Raw genomic sequence first — 20,073 nt, forward strand, 5'->3', positions numbered from 1 at the left:
GGATTGCGAGTGATTTGACTATGCGTCCAATTTGGGAATCCTGAGCTCGTTCAGTAGCCGCTAGGTTGCGAAGGCCGACGGAGGTCCTTCGTAGCTTAGTTGGTTAAAGCACCAGTCTAGCGTACTGTAGGGTCATGGGTTCGAGTCCCATCTAAGGGAAAGTGGTTACCTTCAATAAATTTTCCAAATCAATATCTTCCACATAACGTACATATTCACATATGAGTTATCATTGTAACATTGTAAATTAATGTCCAAGTCGGGTGGTTTAATCTCCGGAAATAGGCAATTAACTTTGATAAAACTATTCATGCTGATTATAACTTGAACGTAACTTTCAAACATTTTCTTGGTTCCAGTTCTACTTATGCACTCCTTGATTACAGCTTCATGACAACGTTTGAAAAAATGTAATTTCATTTTTTTCGACGGCGGCGGCGGCGTGGCACGGCGGCGCACAGGTCTAATGCAAAATCATTTTTATATATAGATAGAAAAGAAGACTAGTTGAACATTCCCGACCTTGTATTATTCTTAGATACTTAGATACTTAGATACTGTAGAAATACCTCCAGGAATTCCATAAGAAAATGTTCAAGATGTTTCTCATGAATTTCGCTCAGGAATTGCCTCAATTTTTTTTTAATTCTTTTAAATTTCCTCCAGGAATTGCATCCGAAACTCGAAATCCAGGAAATGTTGCGAATGATCTTCTAGGAGTTACTTCGGATATTCCTCCAAAAGTTACTTTGAAAATTCCATGCGATAATCCTCCCGAAATTTTTTTTTCCATACATTTCTTCGGATATTTTACCCGAAATTCATTCGAAGACTAAAGGAATTTTATTGGGAATTGTTCCAGGAATTTCTATTGAAATTCTTCTAGGAGTTCCATTGTAAATTTCTCCAGGAATTTCATCGAAAATTCCATGAATAAATTCATCGAAGAGTTCCTACAGCAATTTCTCTGGAAATTTTAAGATATTTTCAAAGAAATTCACCGAGAAATGTTCAAAATAAATTCCGAGAATTTCAAGAATTTACAATAAAAATCCTGAAGGAGTATGCGATGTAACTCAATGAGTAACATCCGAAAGAATTTTTGGAAAAGTTTCCTATAAAACTTCTTTGGGATCGTCCCTTGAAAATTCGGGGGAATTCGGGGACAAATTTTGTAAGAAATTTATTGATGAGTTTTCAAAAGAATATCTGGGCAAACTTCCATTGGAATTCCTGAAACGAGAAACTCCGAAAGTTATTTCTGGAACAATTTATTATGGAATTCCTGGAGGTATTTGCAAATGATTTTTTGGACGAATTTCTAATGCAGTTCCTTAGGCAAGTTCATAAGCAGCGTCTGGGACAGATTCCTTAAGAATTTTTGGAGGAAGTTTCGTTGGGAATTGAAAAGAAATCCCCTACCAAAACTTTTGGAGGAATTTCTCATGGAGTTGCTGGAGAAATTTTCGAATCAAATCATTCATTGTTCCAGAGTAATTGTCAAGTCAAGACATCGTTCAAACGGATTCCAGATAAGTTTTCGAACGTATTCCAGGTTCCAGGAGGAATTTTCGAAGTAACTTCTTGAGTAGCTTCCGGAAAGATTCCTGGAGGAGTTTCGGAGGGAATTTCATGAGCAACATCTGGAGAAATTTCCAAATGACTTTCGAGAGGAATTTTCGAAAGAATTTATGGATAAATTTACAAAGGAATTTTTGCAGGAATTTTTGAGGCAATAGCTGATAGAATATTTTAGGCAACGTCTGGAAGATCTTCCAATGAAATTCCCAAAAGATTTCATAGAGCAATTTTCTAAGGAATTACTAGAATAATTTCCGATGTAAACACTTAAGGAACTTTCCACAAAGTTTCTGGAGGAACTCTCAATGGAAATCTTGGAATAATTTCCGAAGGAAATTCGGGAAGAGTAGCCGTTGGATTTCCTGGAAGATCTTTCGAAGAAATTTCAGGAAGCATTTCCAATATAATTTCTGAAAAATTGTGAAAGTGAAAAATTGGAACGAATTTTGTAAGTAATTTCCGAAGGAACTCCTGGAGAAATTCCCGAAAGAATTTCTCGAATAATTTCCTATAGAATATCAGGAGAAATTTTCTAAAGAACTTTTGGATCATCTTTCGAAGTAGTTCTCCCTGAGTAACTTCCGAAAGGATTCCTGGAGGAGTTTCTGAGACAATTCCTGAGGAAATTCATAAACAACAACTGGAGGAATTTTCGCAAGAAATTTGTGAGGAAGCAATGTCAGGAGGAATTTCCGATGGTATTCCTGGAAGAATTTTTGTGGCATTCCAGAGGGAAGTTCATAAGCAACATCTGGAGCAATTTCCTTAGGATTTTTTAAGTCTAAATGGAAATTGAAAAAGAAGTTCTAACTTGAATATCTAGACTCTAGAGAAACTTCCCAAAAAAAAAACTTCTCCAATAATATTCAAAACCACTCATTGTTTTAGAGTAATTGTCAAGTCAAGGCATCGTTTAATCAAATTGATCGATTTTCCCTAAAAAAAATCCACTCAGACCTGATTCGCACCAGTGACGTCGTGAATAAGAGGTTTCATTCAAACCTCGGAACTATGAGTGCTTCGTTATGCCTTGTGTTAAAAGTAAGCGTAACTTGCTGATCAATGTTACCCCGGCGATCAAAGTTTCCCCGGATTACGGGAGGTGCCAGCCTCAACTATTGTATGTGAGTGGCATCACTTCCATTCGTAGTAACGATATTGTTTTGTGACTTATCACTATCGCTTAGTAGGAAGCAATGTACTCTCGAATAGTCGAGATCTGGCCCGGTCACGTCCTTGCGAATGCTGAGGAAGGGGTAGGATGACTAGTTGGACACTTACTTAAGAAAGATGCAGAGAGCTCTACAACCTCTCATAGGTGCTACGGGGGATTTTTGGAATTGTTAGTGTGAAAGGTTTCAACAGTAGGAATTGTTTCAGTGTTGGGAAAAACTCAAAATCTCAAAACTCATGGACGATTCAAATCAAACGTGAGTTGAAACGCACCCAACTCAGCACCCAATCATGGCTGAGTTGAATCATTCATTTGAATCATCGTAGGTTTTCTTTCGTTCTCCTTTGTAAATTAACAGTAAATTAACGTTCAACACATAGAACAATGGATAATTTTGTGTGTGTAAACAATAAATTGCCTCCAAATTGATTTTAATCACTTTCTGGAGCGAGGTGATGAAATGAATGAAATGATCCGTTTTGGCATGAAAAAGTCAGACCCGATGCATTCCTTTAAAATCGCAAACGAGTTAGTTCGCGCGGGAGCGCTCAATGATTGAGTTTTATGAACGACTAGTCGACCCAGCAGACGTTGTCCTGCATAGTAGGCGAGAATGTGCATTCCGAACTGCCCATGCAGAGTTCGCATAGGAATCACAATTTCAGTTATTCACGGTTTGCTAAACCTTACTCGTAATTTTCCCATTAGGAAATATCATATAAACCTGTCGGAAACTATAAAGAATGTTTCTGCTGAAGAAATGAAAAAAATCCATCCAGCCGTTTTCGAGTTATGCGGATACGAACACAGACCATTTCATTTTTATATATAAGATTTTACCAACACTGATGGTACAACGTGAAACACAGAAAGAACTAAGATTGAAATACAAAGTAGAAAAAGGAACGAGCCTGAAATTGAACTCACGACCTCCTGCACGTAAAGAAAAAACCTTATAAGTTATGGCAAAAAACCATTCGAAAATACCCATGCAATTTATTATGCCACCTAATGAATGGTCTCATACTAAAAAGCTAATAAAGTTCATACGCTGATAAAAAGTATAAGTTTAGAAATGTATGTGGCTAATACAATAGGGCACTGCACGGACGAATCTTTTTCTCTTTCGTTCTTCATGAAATTTGACGTTTACTGGCCTTGTTGTTTTCTAATTTCTTTGCAGCGAGAAAGCGACAAAACAGTCCGTGCAGTGCCCTATGTATAAGTTTTTTCTTATACATAGGGGAGACTTAATCCCCTTTCCTGATTTTCGATGTATCAAAGCCAAAAATAAATAAACACACGCGATTTCCACACAGACTCTCTAAGAAATATTGTTTTTAACTTTATTGATGTATGACAGTCCTTAAATTATTGTTGTTATTGATACACAATCGATATTTTTGGAGTGCTGTCAAAAATCGAAAATCGGGGGAAATTGATCCCTCTCAAAGAACTTGCTTTGATAAAATTAGATCAGATTTTTTAAATATTTTTCCTTCAAAATTCGCGGAATTTTCGAATTGCTGTGCGTATACATGAACGATGTTTGTTATTGAATTCGACAGCACATGCAATTTCAAAATTTGAGGAGACTTGATCCCCTTTCTATGATCAGAACGTCGGCTCAGGAGGCACGTTCCCCTCAATTTGGGAGATTTGTGCCATAATACCTAATACCTTTCTATGATATATACGCAATAACTAATTTTTCCTGCCAACCCTACATCAAATCTGTCAAATCTACACAAAATAAGAAGCCAGAGAACAGATCTATTTTTTTTTTTTTGATTTTTAAGCCAAATTTTTGTATGGGTGACTAATGGAGGATCAAGTGTCCCCATATTAAGGAAATAACTTCAAATCCAAATATCCTGAAACTTTGATGGAATGTTGACATTTTCATCAGTACAGATCTTTAAGCATATTTATGGCTTTGTGCTTTGTAAACAATAATGGATTTTTTTTACGTGTGCTTATAAGGCAAAAGCGGTAGTTATTTCGGACTTCAAGTATTTCTGTAACACAAAAAACTAGAATATGTTCGAAATAGGATTTGATTCCATTCTGAGTGAAAAGATGGAGTAGTACATTGAGCATAGAATATCCTATTTATTTTATTGCAACGCCTTTTCTTTGATCACACTTTGTCCCAGATGTGGAACATACTATGCAAATAGAATCTAGTTTCGAACACGTTTCAGCAACCAAAATAGTTCAAACACTTTTTTTTAATTTTACAATGAATGAGATTAATATTTCTTCTATTTTATCAGCGCTGCTATGTAATTAGCGTTCGAAATAAAGAAGAGTCCTTCTTCTTCCTTCCAAGTGAGATCTCTTATGGGCAAAAAGTTTAAATTAATGCAAAATTAAAATTTCCATTCACTATTGCTTCAATGTACTCTTATTTCTAGCTCTCATCCCATCCTTGTTACTCTTTACCCTATCGTAGGGGCTGGTATTTCTGATTGTTGCACAGGAAAGTTGATAACACGAAAGGATAAAATGGGTGTAATTGAAAGAAAAGTTTTTCGCTCGGACACTAATTTATGACCGCCATTCGTTCGGCGCAGTGAGCACAGGTATCATGTGCCACTGGACCAGCGCGACTCCAAATACATCGGTGGAAGATACCTTCTCAAGAATAAAAGCTGTACATTGGCAAGAAGTTTCAGGTGAGGATAATTCTGTTATTATACAGTAGTGACGCTTGTGATTCCGTGTGAGTCGGGAAAGCTTCATACTTAGAGTGCAATATTCTGATTGGTCAGGCGCAAGATCTTCAACTCAAGGATTGTATGTCCATACATGAGCCATGAAGTAACTTTGTGTTTAACGTCACCGTTCGGTCAATCATAAACTACAAGATTTAGATGTTTTTGAAAAATCCACTGAAACAAATTTCAAGGATCAGCACATACTCAAGGCCGACTCATTGCGCAGGTTCACCAAACCCATCTAGCGTTGACCCAAAATAGACTCCAAACAAACCTGTTTGAAGTTAAGAATAAATTGGTGCATATTATTTAACTTCTTCCGTTTCCAGTTTTTTTTTCAAAGTTTAGTTGTCTATTAGCATTTCTACAATTTATTTATTAAAAGCTTTTCTATAATTGTCATTGCATGTGGCTGGTGTGGCGAAGTACAATATATAAGTACTATGCCTATATGGCAGGGAGTCGAGATTGTTTCTCATCAGAAAGCACCCTAGAACGGATCAAGAATCGACTCCTCATCTTTGCTCGCAAGGCAAACTGGAGGATAAAACATGTACCCTGTTTTTTCCTATTTTAACTTATTTGGAAAGAGCGACGGTACTGCAATCAATCAAGATGGAAGTTAGCGTGTACGCTGTTTTTGACATTTCCTTTATGTGCATTATTTTTCGTGTGACTTTAAACTGTAAGGCCGTCTTCAGTGTCTTGTAAGTCGTGTCGAGTACGAGACACTGAGGTTGGGGTCGAAATACGTGTCGGTAAAGATCACAACGTGGTGGAATTAAATGAAATAGTACTAAACTTGTCTTTTGACTGGTGAACTTTGTCTGTCTGTCTATGTTGGAAACGATTTTGCTATGCTTCGCATTTGATACCTGCACGAAATATAAATTCTAAGTCGCCTTCAACTAACATTTGAGTTTAAAGTGAAATAATTTCAAACAAACATCATAGGTTTGTTTATTCGTTGGTTACAGTTACAGCACTTCCTAAAGTAATCGTCAAAAACCGCTTTACTCTAAACATCAAAGGATTTCTCGCTCCTCCTAACCTTGATTACGCGCAACGCTCACAAAGTAATGCTGTTCCACCCACTCATTATGCTCTGCTTTTCGCATTCTTGTATCAAGCCAACTCCATTTTTGAAAGATTCCATTCAGTATTGTTGCAATACTCCCTTAACGAACGAGAACGGTTGTGGTAAACATTGTTAACAAAATGAATTAATGTAATAGCATCAATGTAGCTCCGCCTTTAACCTTCAAATTCACATATCGTAAGCACCACAAATCCCAGCCATCACCACCAGACATAATTCCTTCCTCAACTAAAGAAGATTGTTAATTTTCCCCGTAATCGTGTTTTCAACGCTGCGGGCAAAACACGATTTTCGTTGAACCTTGGCTGGTTCTGCCCTGGTTATCGTCTGCTCCGAACTACATTATACAAAGCACAGCACAACAAACGAAATCCGCCTAATCTTGATTTGGCTCACCGAGTGGCGCTTTATTTTCAGAAAATCTCGGCGCGCATCTTCTGATGGGGCTTTGGCTGGTATGTTGGTGATAAAACCACGACAGCAAGCGATGAGCTCGCTGTCGGAGTTGATGGTGGTGGCTGCCATTGGAGTGCAATTTGCTTGCGGAGTGCTCTTAACCGCAAAGCTAGCAATGATTCTGCAACATATTTGATTCATTACATAATTGTATACGTAGTGGAAACCTTTCGAAAGTGGTTTGAAAGGAGACCTGCAGATCGTTTTTTTTTTTCGGAAATTGTAACCACCCTAGCGTTTTGCCTTCGATGCAAAGCGGACGGAACCACTTCGAACCACTTGTGTAGCGATTCGTCCTTTTAGCTAAAGACTCGCTCTCCATCTCACATTGCGAAAACATGTAGCTTCAAGTGCCTTTTCATAAAATGCATAGAGGGAGACCACTGACTGTGCACTACGGTTCAGTAGTGGTTGGTAAACCTCAACCCACTAAGACCGGGGGATGACAACGACGTGAACGACGATGGCGATGATGATGATAATAGCGAAAGCTCTATCGTCAACTCTCCGCATAACTATGGAACGAAATTGGGTTTAAACAGAATTGTATGCATCTAACTAAGTGGGTATTAATATTGTACCGCTACCGCCGAATAGCGTATGCAGTAATAGCTCGGTTCCTCTTTTCCTGGACGGTACCGAAATTTCCAGCACAGCAATGAACAACGAGTGCTTGCTTATCACTCTCGACGGAGCCGCAAAGTTCCACTTCCAGAAGATTTGTCCGGCTACGATGGAAACGGCTCCCTGGAAGTTGTCTCGTCCAACAATGCCGGGGAGGACCCGAGCCGGCTCGGGTGAGAAATAAATTGCGACGATAACCGACGAAACCAGTCAGCATGAATAAATGAAATTACATTAGTCCGGTGCTGCTGGAGCCTTGAATATTTAAAAACGACAATGAGCGAACGATAAAGTCTTCGCTAATGATACGGGTTAAAGTGGCACGTCCCGGCATCGTCCTTCGTACAAGTTTTCTAAATGGCTTAGGAAGATAAAACTTATCAGTTTTGCTGATTTGATGGGCACACTCAGGAAAATCGACACATACTTTATGGCAAAAATCCATGTATTTTGAAATATGCATATCATTTGTCGGCACATACTCAATTGCATACAAATTCACACATGGATACTATGACCCACATGGATAGTATGTGTGAACACTCATGCAATGCATGTGGGCGCATGAAATATATGTGTCGAAACTATGGAATCCATTTCGCTACCCCCATTGCAAAAATCCATGTGTGAACTCATGAATATAATGCGGAGTTTTTTGTGAGTGCACTAAAAGTGGAACATGAGGTGGAATTATTGAAAACATTCTCCCATGTATCGTATCGAATGATCGTATGTTCAACATATTCAACAGAGTTGAATGGCCAAATAATAGTCCTCTATTGATGTTCTTGAAATGTAATCTCAGCCAAAAATTCTGCATCATCTAAATTTTCATTTAAAACGATTTACTTAGATTGAATACATGTCTTTTATGGAGACTGAAAAACAGGGGTTATGCGTTAACAAACTGCCAATGATAATTGGTATTGACATCCGAATCGTCTAAATTTCGTCATATATGAGTTACTTTAGGTTAATCTGGGAAACGAGGGCTAGATTGTGTTATTGATTTTACGAACTTTCTTTTGGAAGGAGATTCTCTACTCATCACGTGTAATTCGCATAAGTTTCTCTCCTTGTGGAATCACCTCACCCTACGTTTCCTTTTCGTATGTCTTTCTCTCGTTGTTGTCTTCTAAAAAAATGTTTGTTTGTTCCGTTACAGATGTGAAACATCGCCAAGAATGTCAACTATGTGAACATCAGTATCGTAATTTCTTAGGCACCCAAAATTCCCTTCTTTCCTACTGTGTTATTGTATTCCCTGACCTCGTCCTAACCACGAGTCCTTTGGTTCCCAAAACTAACATTATTGTTTATGAATCGTAAGAATAGTAATAAAACATGATTTCGGCTTCGTAATGCTTCAAGGAAAATGAGCCTTCCAAATAAATGGTAGATTAAAAAAATAAGTGTTGTCCCGAATAGAAATAAATTGTACGCCGAATAATTGGTATTATTAGTTTTCCATTCGCCTTATAATCATCATATACTGTATGATATATGTACATTTATATGATTAACAAAAATAACGACCCAATCATTTAAAATGTTTAACGGATCATACATGCTGTAGTAAGGATTATCTGCTATAATTTTATTGTAAACGTATCTTATCGTAAATGATTTCGATAGCTATTTCCCAACACAAAAGTGAAGTGATTTCTTTTTCAGTGTATTAGTGACAATGCTTTCGACAACAGTGTTTGGGCCAACCGCCATTTAAACTTTTCTCTAAAAGTCGGCGGCGATGTTGATTGAATGAGTAAAAAGTTTATTTGTCGAAAAGGATAAAAATGCATGTAAGTGGAAACTTAATTATAGGAAATAAAAAGCTGATATATATTAATGGTTTATTTTCTAGAAGGAGCACGGTATACACCTTAAATTGGGAGATTCAACTGCGAACCACAAAAATGCTACAAAAGGTAAGAAGAATCTATGATGTGCTTTCTTTAATGTATGTGAATGACCTACAATCCATCCAATAATTGAACAATGTTGCAACTGGCCATACCATTATGGATACATTAATTCCCTCAGCACAAACTATCAAGTTTTTCCGTATGGCGTCAGAAATATCCGCAATGCCCTTTCAATCGACCTTTCTCGTCAAAAACTTTTATTGTGTAATCGAGTAATTTATTCATTTAATGCAAGTTTAAAAAAACATCTTTTTAGTGCCTCAAACTATTATTAAAGTTAAGAGCAAAAACCCAGATTATTCCCTATTTAAATGAAGAGCAAAATCCCAGATAATTATTGAGAAAAACATTTGAGCGAGTTCAAAATACCGTTTTAGGGGGATAGATTTCATTATTTTCATCAATTTACATTTATTTGCACTCATTTTAATGCGTTAATTGATTTAATGCAGCAAATTGTTTCACATTTTTGTACACACATACATACATACACACAAAAATTATCTCAATTCGTCGATATTTTCTAGAATAGGTACGATTTTGAAGTAATTCTCTTGAAAATATAGCTGAGGTAGTGATTTAGATAATAAAAATTTTGATGGGAAAGGTCAATCAATATAGGTACTTATTGATATGGGTCGCTATTCACCCAATATTAGAGTTGAATTAGTATAGTGATTCAAATTGTTTGAGCCCACGCGTTTTGAAGATGAATCACGAGATTCAAATGTTTTGCAATTGTTTTAGTTCAGATGATAATCATGTTGTTTGTTGTTATCAAGAAGTCAGGGCATAGCTGTCCAGGACAACAAATTAATATTGCAGTCATTCATTGTTTTATTTGACTTATTTTCTAGGAACGTGCAGCCCCTTCGAAACATGCGAAAAATAACTGATGAGAGAGCAGCATATCCTCTGGACATGGACAAAGCGTCTGCATCATACAAAAATCGTTTGAAAGCTTTTTTTCAATTTTACCTACCAAAAACATGTGGAGAAAATGAAAAAAAAAAAAACATTGTTATTGAGACATCACCCATAGTGATATTGATGATAACAGAGTTTCAAAGTTTCAAAGTTTTCTTTTTGAATAGATTAGAAAAATATCTACTATAAAAGATGTTGAATAAAATATGTTCAAAACTTGTTTTGTGCTCATTTATTGTACCATGAACTGAGAATAAATGCTATATCAATCGTAGCAGGAATCATAGTGTCCTTGAACTATCATATCATGTATCGTAGTTTGTAAAATATAATTATACATATTGTGATACTGCTATCGTACAATTAAATGTTTATTGAACACCTTTCAATTTGGATTAATCGTGGAATCTTTATTTGTATTACCAAAAATCATTCCATTGATCTTCGTTGTTGAATACAATTATAATCCGTATCATCTCATGACAAAAAAATGATGATAAACTAATGATTTCTGGTAAAATTGCTTGTCGAAAATATATGGAAAAAATCACCTTTTTGAATGGTAACGATACTTAACGACCCATTCAGTGTATCGTCCAAATTGGAATTATTATAACTGCAATCATAAAAATTGTTCATGGTATAATTATCGTAAAATATTTTTTATGATTCCGTTAAAAATTAAATTACAATTCTCTATGATTAAAAAACGATAACTAGAAAAATAGTTGAATAATGCATTAGATTTAAGTATAATTTTATTTTCTTTCATACAAATCTCAAATAAATAATAATATTAATAAATAATTCGCAATAAACATTTTATTCATAGAATTGAAATTTGAGATTACCAATTGCAGTTAGTATTTTTAGTTTTTTCTTTAACCAATTATTTTTTCAGAATTTCGGAATCCTCTTATTATTGCTTTTTGCATTGAAACTTTTCGTTTCATCACTGAAACCATTGACACCTTCAGCGACTGCTTCCGCGATAGAGCATTTGAACATTTTATTCACTCATACATCTATATTGCTGTCAAAATGTGCATTTGACAATTAAATTTTCAGCTAAAAGCTATATTTTTTGACACCGGTGCACTCACACAACCAATCGACATCAGTTGTCAAAAAATCAGGAGTACCAACTTGACCACTATCTCCTTGTCGCCGAGTCTGGCGCTGAGTGCTCGGCGCGGAAACCCAAAGGTGGGAATAAAATTTTGGGGCTTATGCGCAATATTCCGAGGATTAGAATCCAAGCGAAGGAAAAATCCACGTAAGACTAAAAGACAGGAAGAAAAATTTCGAAATCTTTAAAATTCTGTGTTTTGCCTTTCTCGTCTACTGTGATAGTTCGCGAATAGGGGCACGACCTCGTCCCAACTATTGAATGTCGTTCGTTTTGACAAACGACAATATTCTTTACTTTTTGCAATGAACAAAGAAACATTTTACGCGCCAAGAAATATTGATCCCGCTAAACACGGAAACAAAACGTTAACGTGGTTTTGACATCACATTTTGACGTTTAGCTACTTTTTAATTACTTTTTAATTATTTGCCCCAATTAGCGAATCCCCAACTAAAAGTGCCCCAACACAAAAAATAAAAAAAACAATTAGTGAACGTACAGTACGTACAAAGTACAGTTTATATTACGAATAATTTATATCACGAACAAAGAACCCATATTTTTTGATGCCTCTAAGTATTTTTAAAATTTAAAACAAAAATCGAAAAAGTGCTGTTTTTTAAAATTGGCCCGATTTTGAACGAACATCGGGTGAATTTTTCAGGCCGGCCCACAAGTGCAGCACCTATCGAAAATCGACCCGATCGAACTGTGGTTTAAAAACTTATGGCTAAAATACATTTTTTATAAGCGAAAACCCGTGCAAAAAACTCACTCATTTTTCAGGCACTTATGTTTAACCGATTTACTTGCAACAAGCTCTATTCCACGGAAAATCGTGTCCCATTGTTTCCCATTGAAAATCTTCACGATCGCACTATGGGCTGAACAGTTTAGGCCAAAATAATCTTTTTTTTATAAGCATAACCCATGTAAAAAAATTCACTCACTTTTCAGGAAACCTCATTCGAGTTGCTTGCAACAAATTGCGTTTGGCAGCAATTTTAACAATGGCAATTTTAACAATGGTGATTGAGAAAACTCGATTCTAGATGCACTTTCTCCATAGAACAAAGGATAATCGTTTGTTGACGTTAGCGGAATCAACGCGTCAGTGCCGGTCCGAGCATCGGCTTTCGGCGGGTGGTCGCCGCAGAAATTTATGCACTAATGTGGCTTCGGCACAAAGTGAATTTTTTTCCACGAGACTCTAACTGTTGGTGATTGAAAATTGAATCAGCTCCGAGATGAACGTTCAAAGTGCAAAACATAATCGCTTGGCAACGCCACATAGTTTCCGTAGAATACCAATCACGTGTCGGGAGAAGACGATGCAACACTATATGACTGAAGAAAATTCTATGGCGTCAGTATTGTCTTTTCTTGCCTGGACATTCAGCAGTTCAACTATTCTCCTGCCGTTGGAGTATGTTTACTGGTCAGTAGCACACCGACAGAACGGTGGTCAACATCAATTTCGACGAACTAGCACGACATACGACCGTTTGCGGGACTACCATCCTCAACATCCAGTCGATTCTATTCACCGGCACGCCTAAACATCACATCAAAAGTGTTTCGAGGTGTACTAGCTTTTCTGATATCTTATTTTTGTTCAAGTGGAATTTGCAAAATCTGTGCAAAACCATGCATTCACGTATGATTTTGCAAAAAAAATTGGGAACTGCTTCATCATATTAAGTCAGAATTTTGCTAGAAAATTTAACTTTTCACCAACACGAGCCAAACCGATGAAGACGCCACCATAGTGAAGACATTTTTAGCAGTCGTCTGCGACTAAATTAATTGCAGCGTCTCTCTCCGACAAACTGTGCATTTTAAATCACTAATAGCAACAAAACCAAAGTCAGAATATTGAAAGAAAATGCCGACGGTCTCCGCTCGGAAAGACACTGTCGCCATAATTCCGTGATGCAAGCCATTTTTTTTTTGTATTTTGAAGAAAGTCTGTCTCGGATCAACTCTATTGTTATTCGTTTTAATAATACGCATTTGAAATCACAACAGCACATAACCAAACTCAGAACCTAACGAGAAAAATTCACTAGCCATGGATTTGATGCTGTCACAGTATTTTACTTTCTACCGAATATAAAGGTGGTCCAAAATAGAACCGATTTAGTTTAAAAAATAAAGGGTGTACGGAATCAAATTGCATCACTTTTAAAGGTCGATAACATTTCGCCTCTTGGGTTGATTGTAATGAAATTTTGTGTACGATGGCTTCATCATGTGTTATGTTTCATTGCGAAATTTCCAGTAGTTTCGAAATTACAGTCGCTTTCGCCTCTTGGGTTGATTGTAATGAAATTTTGTGTACGATGGCTTCATCATGTGTTATGTTTCATTGCGAAATTTCCAGTAGTTTCGAAATTACAGTCGAAGGAACATCACGTGCGCGATATAATATTGTGCACCATCCTGTCTCCTCAACAATCCACACTTAAAGAAAAGATGCTAGTAATCCAATTTTGTGCCCATGGCTCCTAAATCACCGGAGCTGCGGCCGATTCAAAGATATTTTGCTAGAAAATTAGAGAAAAATCGCATGATAATTAATATGCGTTAAACATTAAGGACGAATTTTAAAATTGAGAAAATGTAGTGCCTCTTTAGATTGAGGTACCGCTATTTATACCCTTCGAGAAATGGCCTATACCAACTCTCAAAGGCTTATACCAACTCTCAATCAGTTTCGGCTTTAACAATAAGTGGGGTAATATAGATTTTGACCATGCATCGGTACTGTAGTTCAAACATATTTTTGCTTCTTCTTATGAGTTCCAAATTCGTTTTTGTACAGAGATCTGATTTCATTGCGTTTGGCATTTCGAAATCTCACCTTTACACAGAGCTCTAATCAGTCAGAGGGTTTAGCAGATCCACCAAATTCGTATCCGCATCTTTTCTAATTAATCAGCGCTCTGGAGGTTGGAGATTCATGTCGTCGGCTTCGAAACCAGCCAAAGATTGAGTAACGTTTTTATAATTTACTCCATTGACTCAATTCAAAAGGTGCAAAAATGGGTCATCTAAAACCAAATTATATTCGTTCCATATCCTTCCGACCGTCACTCATAAGCAGGGTTTCGATTTTTCGTTTCAATGAGACCAAAGCAAGCGTTTTTCGGGCCAAGGGAGAATCTTTTTTCGTTGTTTATGTTGAGGATCATCTTTACCCATCAATCTTTTCTCCAGAATTAGCCTGGGAAGATAAACGAAAATCTTGCCTGTTAGATGAAAATCCTTTTTCGTTTCATCACTTTTACCACTCACTCACTTTTCGCGAGAATTATCGCAGAACAATTACAAAATTGTATGGCCACGCCGGGATTCGAACCCAGAATAGTAACAATAATAACTGTAGGGATGCGCTTACTCGAGCTACACCACCACGCTATCTGTATTAAGGGGCTCCACCCCACTACCCCGAATGCCATTACCCCGAAGGCCACTACCCCGAATGGGACAGTACCCCGAAAACCATCACCCCGAATGGGACACTACCCCGAAATCCATTACCCCGAAAGGCAATTACCCCGAAAACATTTAGAATCTATAGTATTCTATTACTATGTTTAACACCAACAGATATCGATGAATTGCAACAGTTTTTAAGCAACGGTTTTGATTTTTCTTCTAATTAGCTTTAACTGTCATTCCTGTCATTATGACCTGTAATAGTACTATTCTACGAAATGGAGTAAGAGATCTTTTTTTTGTCCAACAGAACGCGTATTCCCGGTATAAGGCCAATAGAGGAGATGATGCCTTGTTTAAATGAACGAGTTTGCCCGGTATAAGGCATACAGGGTAAATATGACTTTTTTTTAAATAACGCGTTTGCCCGGCATAAGGCAGACAGGGGATATGCTGCCTTCTTGAAATGGACGCGTTTGGCCGGTATAAGGCAGAAAGAGGAGATGATGCCTTCTTTAAATGGACGCGTTTGCCCGGTATAAGGCAGACAGAGGAGATGATACCTCCTTTAAATGGACGGGTTTGCCCGGTATAAGGCAGACAGAGGAGAGGATACCTCCTTTTAATGAATGTGCTTATACCTCGATAAGGCACACGGAGGATATATTGCCTTTTTAAAAGTAACGTCTGTTCGATAGAAGGCGCCACGAGATGATGCCTTCTTTACGTTAACGCAACTTCCCGAAGACAAACAAGATCTCCCTTCCTCTCACTCTCATACACAAACCCTCTTACTCACTCACTTCCTCTGTCTCACTAATTAATACTCATCCACACACTCTTACTCACTTAACCACTATTACTCATTCATCCACTTTTACTCTCCACAGAAAAAAATAATGAAAAATAAACAGCGCTTAAAACCTGACATGCGGAAATTTAAACTATTCTACGCTGAAATGGTCCTTTTGTACACGAGATTGCTTACAACTTGTATGCAATATTAACGATTCACGTCAAATATTGTATACATTTAGGCTATATCCCGTGTGGAATTACGCTAATAATGGCGTTCCATTTATGTGCATGATTTTTAGCGCAAATTTCAGTGGATTTTTCTATCTGTGTCTCATTTACTTTCAAACATTCGCACTCTCTTTATCGCTCACTCTTACTCACTCACTCTTACTAACTCATTCTTACTCATTTACTCTTACTCGCTCGCTCACTAACTCTTACTCGCTCACTCACACACTCACTCTTACTCACTCACTTAATCACTCACTCACTCTTACTCACCCATTCACCCCCTCGTCGATCTGAGATTTAGACCACGCTTCATCCAGAATCCTTTGCTTTTACTACACCAAGGAACAACTTCTACCTTGTTGCCCTGGTAGCCATGCTGACGTGGACCACAATTGCCTTCAACTCTCTGCATTGTGCATGAAAACGTGCTGCATAATCTTCCCCTGCCACTCAGGAATCTTGAAAAGTGCTATACGAAGTGGAACGGGATCTGACGGAGTACGAATACTTAGTTCCATACTGCATTGAAACAGTTTCAGTTCCAATTATTGTTCATTCAAATTAATTATGAATGAACTGTTATTGAGTAACATTTTTTCATTGAAATGAAGTATAAACTTGAAATAATGACTAATTCGGGGTAGTGTCCCATTAGGGGTAATGGCATTCGGGGTAGTGACTCATTCGGGGTTATGGCGTTCGAGGTAGTGGCCTTCAGGGTAATGGCATTATGGGTAATGGAATTATGGGTAGTGTCGTAGAGTCGTATGAAAGCGTTAAGATATTTTTTCCACATAAGCTACTACCATTTGCATTTATGGTGCCACGAAAAGACTCGAATATGAAAGAAAAAAGAGCAAACCAACGTTTGGCGGCAATCGAAGGGAGCGAAAAATGGTTATCACTCTCCAGGCTGTTTTTCTGGCATTACGAACCCTGCTCATAAGTATTAACAAAAATAGTAAGAACTAGAGCACAGTGTGGTAGATCTTACTCCGTAATACACCACCAAAAAGGTGTCTACCCAGCATTACAGGCTCCGTTAACTGCCTGGCTAATTGTTTCACCCCCAGGTCCCATTCATCCCCTCGGCACAGGTCGCCTGACACCTTGGGATTCAGGGCTAGGGAGGTCATATTGTCAGCTTTAGTGTTGTACCGAGCCTGGCGATATGACCGGATTTACACCGGTACGCATTACTTCAGAGTATTCATATCCCAGCGTAACGGGTGAGAATTTCCCGATAGTCATTACGTTGAAACTCCACTGAATTTTTCGTAAAAATATCAATGATTTCCTGAAAAAAAAGAAGAGCTTCGAGTGCAAATTCTGAAGGATTACCCGTTTTTAACTTTTTTACTGTATTTTAGGACTTCTGTTAAAATCCGAAGAATTTCTCGTTGGAATAAAATTTTTGATAGAAAGCCATTTTGCCGAAAACCAAATGTTGTTTGGTCAAATATGGCATTTTAACAAACAAACCATTTAGCCGAAGTCCATCTAAGTTTGAATTATATTTCGCACAAAATGTCATTTGTTCGAAAGGTACATACAGTCAAAAATGTCGTTCGGCCTAACAGTTCCTTTGGCTGAAAGAATCTGTTGGCCGAATAATACAATTGACCGAATTGGTCGTTTGACAGAAAGAGGTCATTTTCGGTCCAAATGGCATTTTCTGCAAAACGACCAAACGGAATTTTCGGTTAAATGATCTATTCGGTTTCTAGTGCAAACAACTTTGTTGGCCAAATTACGAGCTCGGCCGAATATCCCTTTCGGTTGTATGTCGCTTTCGGAAAAATTACATTTTTAATAAAACCATTTTCGACTCAACAACCGTTTCGGAAAAACGTTCAATTCCATCAAATGGAATTCGGCTTATCGTGTTATTCGGCCAAGCGGCAGCCGAACAAGGGGCCCTCCGTAGCCGTGCGGTAAGACGCGCGGCTTCAAAGCAAGGCCATGCTGAGGGTGGCTGGGTTCGATTTCCGGTGCCGGTCTAGGCAATTTTCGGATTGGAAATCGTCTCGATTTCCCTGGGCATAAAAGTATCATCGTGAATAAATCATTAGGCCCATCTGGCTGAAAATGTCATTTAGCCGAAATGGATATACGGCCGAAAAGATCGTTTGCTCATTTGGCCGAAAAAGTAATTTGGACAAATAGGTCATTTGACCGAAAATACCGATTACCGAAAAGGTCATATGGTCATATGCAGCTGAAATGTCATTTGGCGCTTTCTGTCAAACGACTATTACAACCAAACGGTATTTTCAACCTGTTGATTCATTTGGCCAATCGACCATTTCGGAAGCAGAGATAAGATGGTTGACTCTCACTCGCCATGTAGCTAGTTCGAGTCTATTGCAGTCACTTTTTTCTCTTTTGTTCATGTCATCATATTGTCGAAAAAATAAATTCACAGAAATTTCGTAAGTAAAAACAACCATGAATATTGTTGTTCTTGTGTGGCAGCGAAATAGCACTTGCCATTTACTATACAAAACAAATACTAAATTACTTTGAAATAATCGAAGTAGGCTCAATGCGATCCATACCTGACAGTCACATTATTAGCAGTCAAAGCAATCGGGTAATGTGTCGATAGCCACATGCAGTAAACCATCGAATGGCATAAGGTGTTGGAAGTGCACGTGGCTCCCGCTTGCCTACAGTCAGATTACACTGCACAGTTCTGATGTATTATTTGCAGGGTACGTACTTTTCGTTTAGGTGAGACGGAAACAATCGATTTTCAGACCGAAGGAGAATCTTTTTTCGCAGTCTGTGGCGATAAACATTTTTTACGCCCTACTGTTTTCTCTAGAGCAGGCCTGAAAAATAAAAGAAAATCGTGCCTACTTGATGAAATTCTTTTTTCGTTTCATCATTCTTACGCCTCACTCATTTTTCGCGAAAATTTTTAGTGTGCGTTTATAATAAAATAAGACCATAACGGGATTCGAACCTAGAACACCAACAAAAATGGTCCTGGGTTGCGCTCTCTCTAGCCATACCTCCATGTTGACTGTTTGTTGGGATAGATTTCTGTTTATTTCTATTTATTTCTTGACTTGACACTAACAGACTAGACACAGTCACAATGATAATAAAAAATATAAATATGGCATTTGTTATTTGTTCCATAATGGGCAATTCTTGTGGCACGAAAAAGATAAAAGAAGTGAGAAACCGAGCAAATCAGTTTACGCGGCTCTGACAGTGAGGGACAAATAGCTATCTCTCATCAGGCCTTTTTTCTTTCGCGCATAATGATTTCTCAGAAAATATCTGCTAGAGGGAGCATCTTCTGCTCGTGTGAACTATCGCGTATATATTGTTATTGTTGCAGAATCCGGATGATTCTTACACATTTTTCTACGTGTAGAAATTAAAAAAAACCAGATTAATCTATCTAGAGTTGATGGTGCCTTTCTCGCATTTAGTTAAGACACCAACCTTATGTGGGGTTTATATGGTCCGATGTACCATTTTCTTCATAACTTTTAAACGCAATATCCGATCGTTATAAAATTCAATAGTGATCAACAATAAAACTGTCCCCTGTCGAATAAAACTTGTTGCGAGAAAATCGATTAAGGATTACTATACGAAAAGTTGTCTAATGTTTTTTATAGCTTTTGTGCACACACATACACACACATACATACATACATACATACATACATACACACGGACAGACAGACATTTGCTCAGCTCGTCGAGCTGAGTCTATTGGTATATAATACTATGGGTCTCAGAGGCTTTCATAAAAAGTTCGTTTTCGGAGTGAAATGATAGCCTTCCGGTACAACTTAGTTGTACGAGAAAGGCAAAACATGCAAATTCTATTAAATTTCCTATGGAACTTCCGAGCAGTTTTCCGCGGAAACTCTGAAGAATTTTCCGTGAAAACTCCGGAGCATGTTTTGAAAATTCTTTAAAGTTTCTCACGCATATTCCGC

General features: G+C 37.6%; 1 protein-coding gene and 1 long non-coding RNA gene across 2 annotated transcripts in view; one reads left to right on the forward strand and one right to left on the reverse strand.

Moving 5' to 3' along the window:
- LOC134214686 (uncharacterized) overlaps positions 1-20,073 on the reverse strand; it is a 362,784-nt gene that overhangs the window by 67,689 nt on the left and 275,022 nt on the right. The window lies entirely within an intron of this gene.
- On the forward strand, positions 9,409-10,600 carry LOC134214685 (uncharacterized). Its single transcript, XR_009979876.1, has 3 exons — positions 9,409-9,456; positions 9,519-9,582; positions 10,437-10,600. It is a non-coding gene; the product is annotated as an uncharacterized LOC134214685 (long non-coding RNA).

Source organism: Armigeres subalbatus, chromosome 2, assembly GCF_024139115.2.
Source record: "Armigeres subalbatus isolate Guangzhou_Male chromosome 2, GZ_Asu_2, whole genome shotgun sequence".
NCBI classification, from domain to species: Eukaryota; Metazoa; Arthropoda; class Insecta; order Diptera; family Culicidae; genus Armigeres; species Armigeres subalbatus.